The following is a 7,483-nucleotide window of genomic DNA, read 5'->3' on the forward strand; positions in this document are numbered from 1 at the left end:
GCAGATGTAGTGGGGACAATCCAAGGTTAAAACAAATGATACAAAGTAATGAACTAGAGTACAAGATGATAACCTGGAGAAAGTAATGATTTATTATTCTGCCAGAGCCTTCTGTGGACTGTGCAGCCACTTTATGCAAGCCTGTCTGCCTTTTAACCAGATATCTCTGATTGTAGTGATCTTTTACTTTGCATTAATTTTATCTGCCTGTGTAATGGTAATGTAACTGTGATAAGAGCCAATTAGTTTTGCACCATTGAGAAGAACAACAAAATGTGACTTAAGAAAACAAAGATAAAATTAACTGTCTAAATGAGACTACAAGGCAATCTCATCTTTACTATTTTCTTATAGGGTTAGAGCACCATATGTTCAGCATCATAAACTGGAGGACAGCTATAAGGATACTTGAGTTGGTTCAAAGACATTCTGTACTGAACACGATGCTTCCAGAGTTACATTAACCAGTAATTTAATGCTAACTTTCCACAGGACTTGAGATCTATATCTACGGATTGCATTACCGACAAACACTAATGTCAGGGTAGCACTACGGGGAAACAAATCCCTTTTAAACTCTTTTTGGGATTTTGGTTATGAAATAAAACGAGCGAGAGAGTCTTCAGTTGAATATCATCTGGCTTTATTATACCATCACCATTGTTTCCTTGTTGCTTCAGTATATCCGGGAAATTTTCAGTGTGTCTATTGCAGAAGTGTTGCAAAAAGGAAAAACTTTTGGAGTTAAACTTTTGTATGTCTTTTGTGTTTATTCACTTATGCTTCTGGTAAGAAATGGATGCAAAACAAATAATGGCTGAGTAATACAAACCCGTTATATTCTTCAGATCTCATTTATTTATCATAAAAATAACAAATTTCAGTCTTGATAAAGGTTATATTTTTGAGGGTTAGAAAAATCGTTAATGAAAAATTGTATTTTTTAAGCCAAGAAACTGGCACACATAGATCAATGGAACAGACCAGAGAGCCCAGAAATAAACCCACACTTATATGGTCAATTAATCTACAATGAAGGAGGCAAGAATATACAATGGAGAAAGGACAGTCTCTTCAATAAACAGTGTTGGGAAAACTGGACAGCCACATGCAAAAAAATTAAACTAGACTACTTCTTTCATCACACACACAAATTAACCCAAAATTGGTTAAGGACTTAGAAGTAAGACCTGAACCCATAAAACTCTTAGAAGAAAATGTAGGTGGTAAGCTCCTTGACATCAGTCTTGGCAATGATTTTTTTGAATCTGACTCCTAAAGCAAAGGGAACAAAAGCAAAAATAAACAAGTGGGACTACATCAAACTAAAAAGCTTCTGCACAGCAAAGGAAATCATCAGTGAAATGAAAAGGCAACCTACTGAATGGAAGAAAACATTCGCAAATCATATATCTGATAAGGGGTTAATATCCAAAATATATAAAGAACTCATACACCTCAATATAAAAAAAATTTTTATTAAAAAATGGGCAGAGGATCTGAATAGACATTTTTCCAGAGAAGACATACAGATATCCAATAGGCACATGAAAAAATGCTCAATATCACTAATCATCAGGGAAATGCAAATCAAAACCACATTGAGATGTCGCCTCACACCTGTTAGAGTGGCTATTAGCAAAAAGACAAGAACTAAGAAGTATTGGCAAGGATGTGGAGAAAAGAGAACCCTTGTGCACTGTTGGTGGGAATGTAAATTGGTGCATCCACTAAGGAAAACAGTATGAAAGTCATTCAAAAAATTAGAAAGGGAACTACCATATGATCCAGCAATTCCACTCTGGGTATTTATCTGAAGAAAATGAAAACATGAATTCAAAAATATATATGTACTCCATGTTCATTGCAGCATTATTTACAACAGCCAAGCTATGGAAACAACCTAAGTGTCCATCAGTGGATAAAGAAAATGGTACACACACACACACACACACACACATACACACACACTGGAATACTATTCAGCCTTAAAAAAGAATGAAATTTTACCATTTCCGAAAACATGAATAGACCTTGAGGACATTATGCTAAGTGAAATAAATCAGACAGAAAGACAAATACTGTATGATATCACTTATATGTGGAATCTATAAAACAAAACAAACAAACAAACAAATAAAACAAAAACCCCAAGCTGATAGATACAGAGAACAGATTGGTGGCTACCAGAGGAGGGCAAAATGGGTGAAGGGAATCAAAGGTACAAACTTCAAGTTATAAAATAAATGTCATGAGGATTAATGTACAGCATGGTGACTATACTTAATAATATCGTATCACATATTTGAAAGTTGAGAGAGTGAATCTAAAAAACCCTCATTACAAAAAAAAGAAAAAAAATTGGAACTATGTATGGTGGTGAATGGTAACTAGACTTATTGTGGTGATCATTTCACAAAATATACAAATATCGAATCATTGTGTTGTGCTCCTGAAACTAATCTAATATATCAATTATATCTTGATTTAAAAATACATTAAAAATAAACTGGCACTAAAAATATAGAAAAAATTTTAAAAGATCGAATTATTTAACTTTAGAAAGAATCTGTATGGCTAAACAACAATGAAAAGCCAACAATCTTGAATATATGCACAGCATATATGACAAAGGATCTATAGCTTTAGTATGCAAAGAGAAATAAACAAATCAGAGAAAAGATGATCACCTCAGAGAAAAATGAACAAAAACAGGTATGAATAATTCACAGAAGGAAAAAAAGGGCAAAATAAACTGAGAATGGGGTGGAATTCAAGCATCCTAATAATGCAAGAGATAAAATTAAAATAAAACATACAGTTTTTTTTACTTCCAAATAGAAAAAACTAATAATTAAATACTCAGTATTAGCTAGAATAGGCAAAGATATTAATACATACATTGTTGGCAGAAGTATAAGTTTGTAAATTTTTTTGAGGGCAGTTTGGAAATGTTTATGCTTTTTGATTCAATAATTCCAGTAGTAGGAATTTGTCCTAAGAAAGTAACCACAGCTGTGCTAAAAAATTTTGCTAAGAGGATGGTCTTGTTAGTGTTGCTTAAAGTAGTGAAAACTTAACAACAATCTTAAAATAATCTATTGAGAAAATATTTATTAAATAAGTTCTAGTGCATCCATTCAAGGACTCTCTGCAACCATTAAAGCCATGGTTCCCAAACTTGTCTGCAGTTCAGAATTATTCGAAGACATTTTAAAAATTCCAAAGCCTGGGTCACTTTTTAAAAATCATAATTTCTGGGAATGAGACACAGGCATCATTATTTTTTTAAGCTCCCAAATTGCAATGTGCAATGTCGTTTGGAAACTATTGCATTAAGGTGATATCAAAAAAATTTATTACCATGAAGAATGTTTATAATATATTGCTTTGTCAAAAAAAATCAACATGCAAAATGGTGTTATTGAGGGTATAGCAGTGTTCTTAAACTGGTGTTCTATGTGCAAGGTGGATCATCTCACTGAAGGGACAGTTTCAAGCCTTTGATGACGCACTCCACTTTTACCAAGTCTGACTAGGCAGCCAGTCTGCGAGCTGGCCAGAAGCTCAGGGTGGCTCGGCATCAAAATCTCTGACCAAAAAAAAAAAAAAAATCTCTGACCAAGCAGAAATAAGATGGGTCAATCAAATCCTGCTCTAAGGAAATTGCAGTTGTGAATTTTGAAGGAATCAGGCAGCGAGATTGAAGCTGAAAGGATGTACAAAGAAAGGTCTTGAGGCAGAGAAGGGGCCAAAAGAAACCTAAAGTAATGAAGAAGAAGACAGCATTAGTTAGCAAAAGCTGTGAAGTAGTCAAAGAGAGACTGATGGGTGAGCAAGAGACTGGTGGGAGAGACAAGTTTGAAAAGATGTGCAAAATAGGAAAGACCAACAGAGTATATGAAATGTGGCATTAGTGCAGCTCCACAAACCCTTGCTTGGATTGTTGGAATTTCCTCTTTCTGAGTAACCATCTTAAAAACAACTAAGTTTTAATATTAATCACTTGTCAGTATATTTAGGCAAATGTTTTAGTGTTAAAGACCTAGTACACGAATGAACCTAGTTCAGCCCAAGGTTCAGTATCTTTGGGGATATTTGAAGGCACTCTGTACGGAACACAAGTGTTGACAGTACGTGTTAAGAAAATCAATTTCCAGATCGTTTTTTAAAATAAATTTTTTCTTAAATGTGAGAATGTGGCTATGGTCAAAATATCATGTCTGTTTTCCTTCTCTAGCTTCACTTTCCCTAATGCGTTTTTCCACTTTACCAAAAAAAAAAAAAAAAAAGCATACCTCTTGCCCATTCTGAATTTACGAAGGCTGCATTTCCCCAGATTGTATAAAGATTATGGGGTGCCAAACAAAGGACAGTTCAAAATTTTGGTGCCTGTGAAGCCTCCTTTAATCAAGACACTGTTTGGGTCTCTGTGACATTTTTAAAAAAATGATTTCAAGAAGGAGGTAGTGAAATATATATATATATATATATATATATATATATATATATATATTTTTTTTTTTTTTTTTTTTTTACTTCCTATGACTATCTCAAGCTTGGGTGATAAAACAATGGTGGAGGTAAGTTAATGGGTTTCAGAGTTTTTTAGCATATACTCAGACTCATAGGATATATATTTTCATTAACATTTCTTAAAATATTATTGATATTGTAAATTTATATTTGTCTTGTCTTTGGGTGGGTCTCCTGTTCACCATCACATGTCAACCACTTCTCTATTTATTTTTTCATTCCTGCCACATACTTACTCAATTTAGACAAACTTAGAGGAGATGTGCTGTGGATTCTATCATAAATAATGCACTTAGAAACAATAATGAAAAAACTTTATGTAAGCCATACACTTATAACTGAACATTTAGTTAATTTCCACTAGAACGTCTCTCATTTTAGAAATAGGGCATCCTTACCTATGGATATGACCTTTATTGCAGGAAAAAAACTGCATCTATTTAATTAGAAATGTATTTCTGGGATTTCCCTGGTGGCACAGTGGTTAAGAATCTGCCTGCCAATTCAGGGGACACGGGTTCGAGCCCTGGTCCGGGAAGATCCCACATGCTGCAGAGCAACTAAGGCCGTGTGCCACAACTACTGACCTTGCATGCCACAACTACTGAAGCCCACATGCCTAGAGCCCGTGCTCTGTAACAAGAGAAGCTACCGCAGTGAGAAGCCAGCGCACCGCAACGAAGACCCAATGTGATCAAAAATTAATTAATTAATTAATTAATTTTTAAAAAAGAATGTATTTCTGATAAAATCTTACTTTAATGTTTAATAGTAAATTATGAAAAGTGCAATGCATTTAGCTATCTTTGATCAATCATTTAATACTAAATATAAATATAACTCAATCCAAAAGAATTTCTAACAGATGGTAATAGACAATAAGTAAATTTTCAAATGTCATTTTATGTGTATATTTTGCTTCAGAGAGGTATAAAAATGTAATCAATAAATCTTTTCAAAACATAAATACTTCAAAAATAAAAATAGATTATATTAGGATAAATCAGTGAGGTAAATGTAATGGAAATATGAGTATAAGAAGGAAAAGGAACAATGTATACTTTCTGACAAAAAGATCTTGTTGATGTATTTTTCAAATGTACAATTGTGGGCACCAAATCACTATGATATTATATTCCATTAGCTATACTTAAGACCTCCTAACAGTTTTAATTTAAAATGTTAATATTTTAATATTATGGACATGGCACATTTGGTAACTATTAAACCCATGATTTAAAATGTAAATATTGACTTAAAATGAACAATTGGGTATCTAAATTTTTCAAAACAGTTTTAGGGAATAATAAAACAGAAACAATTAAAGATTCATTTATGGGACACTATATTTAGTCTTTAATATTTTCATACCATTGTAAATGGGCTTATTGAAGACATGGAAAAACTTTCAAAATATATTGCTTACTAAGTGACAGTCATGATGTGATACATTGCAATTTTTAAAATCTAGAAAATGTTAAAAATTTAACACTTTTGTCTATATTAGCAAATTATGGCTATTATTTTTTAAATGTTCATCTGATTATATACTAATATTAAATACTAAAATATTAACAATGGTATATCTGAGTGGTGGAATTATGAGTGATTTTTATTTTCATTTTGTTTCTCTTTTTCTAGTTTATACATGAGCACATATTATTTACATTGTAACAAAAATTTATTTAAAATAAAACAGTAATGTGTATTCTTTGATTTGGACATCAACAGCTTTTCTAAGCAAAAATAATAACAACAACAGCAAAAATCCCTGCAGAATTAAACCTTTTGATAGTAATTCTGAAGGTTTAGCTCTGACAAATGCTAAAATAAAACCTTGCTTCTTAATCCTAAATTCAGCTGTCTTTATCCAGGATTCTCAGGATATTTATTCTGAACAAGGAGTGCAGAATCAGACCTCCTAATAGCAACGGTACTACATCACGAAAAATATGCTGCATAAGTCTTTGTAAAAAGGCCAATCAGCAGAAAACATATTCTATAAAGGCACCTCCTGCGTGGTCCTGAATTATAACTTAACTGAAAAATATAGTTTCTATACACAGAAATAGTAGTCAACTTACGTTCTACATTAAGTGTGAATTACTATTCTTCAAGGAGTTCTGAGGCTGTTCATCATGTATTAAATCTTGAACGAGTCACAGGCTTTTGGAACTGAACAGTAATTGGTTTGTAAAACTGGCTTAAGCATTTCCATCTGCACACATAAAATTTTGATTAATTTTCTTTCTAGTTATGTGGTGAGGCATAGCAATGTATTTTGACATTGAGCTCTTATCCACATTTAGAGGACTGAAAGGTCATTATCCTTTCACTCTCTGTAAAGATATTTCTTGATAATAATAGACTGTACAAAAATAGTACCAGGTGATACTTGGCTCCCAGTCAGATGGAGCTCTGCTTTGTCTACAACTACAATTTTCAAAGGACTCAATTCTACAAATACTTGACTGAACACTTTGGTTTTGTTAGTTTCATCTTGCATATTTTGGAAATACCCTGACTAGAGGCTATCCTGATAAGCCTATGTCAATACACATCTCTTTCCTCAACTCCACAATTTCTCCTTAACCTAAAATATAGAAAACAAAGTTTTACAGGGAAAGTAAATAATTATAAAAAACAATGTTCTAATAAAAATAAAATATTCTAATAAGGAAAGATGGAATTTTACTTAATCTAGCTCAGTGGGTTAATGAAATAGAACTTCGAATACCAAATGGGATATTAAGGCAAGACCATCATGTCTTGAACCTACATGTATTTCAAATGTACAGGTTATGACATTCTGTGGATTATATCTAAGCACTTAAGGAAGAGAGCACTTGAATTTCATGTACAGATAGGAGATATTACTCCCCTAGAAGTGGGACTTTGATTGAAATAGAAGCAGCTTAAAATAAACAGTGATGAACAATTCTAATGC

Source organism: Eubalaena glacialis, chromosome 8, assembly GCF_028564815.1.
Source record: "Eubalaena glacialis isolate mEubGla1 chromosome 8, mEubGla1.1.hap2.+ XY, whole genome shotgun sequence".
In the NCBI taxonomy this organism is placed as follows: domain Eukaryota; kingdom Metazoa; phylum Chordata; class Mammalia; order Artiodactyla; family Balaenidae; genus Eubalaena; species Eubalaena glacialis.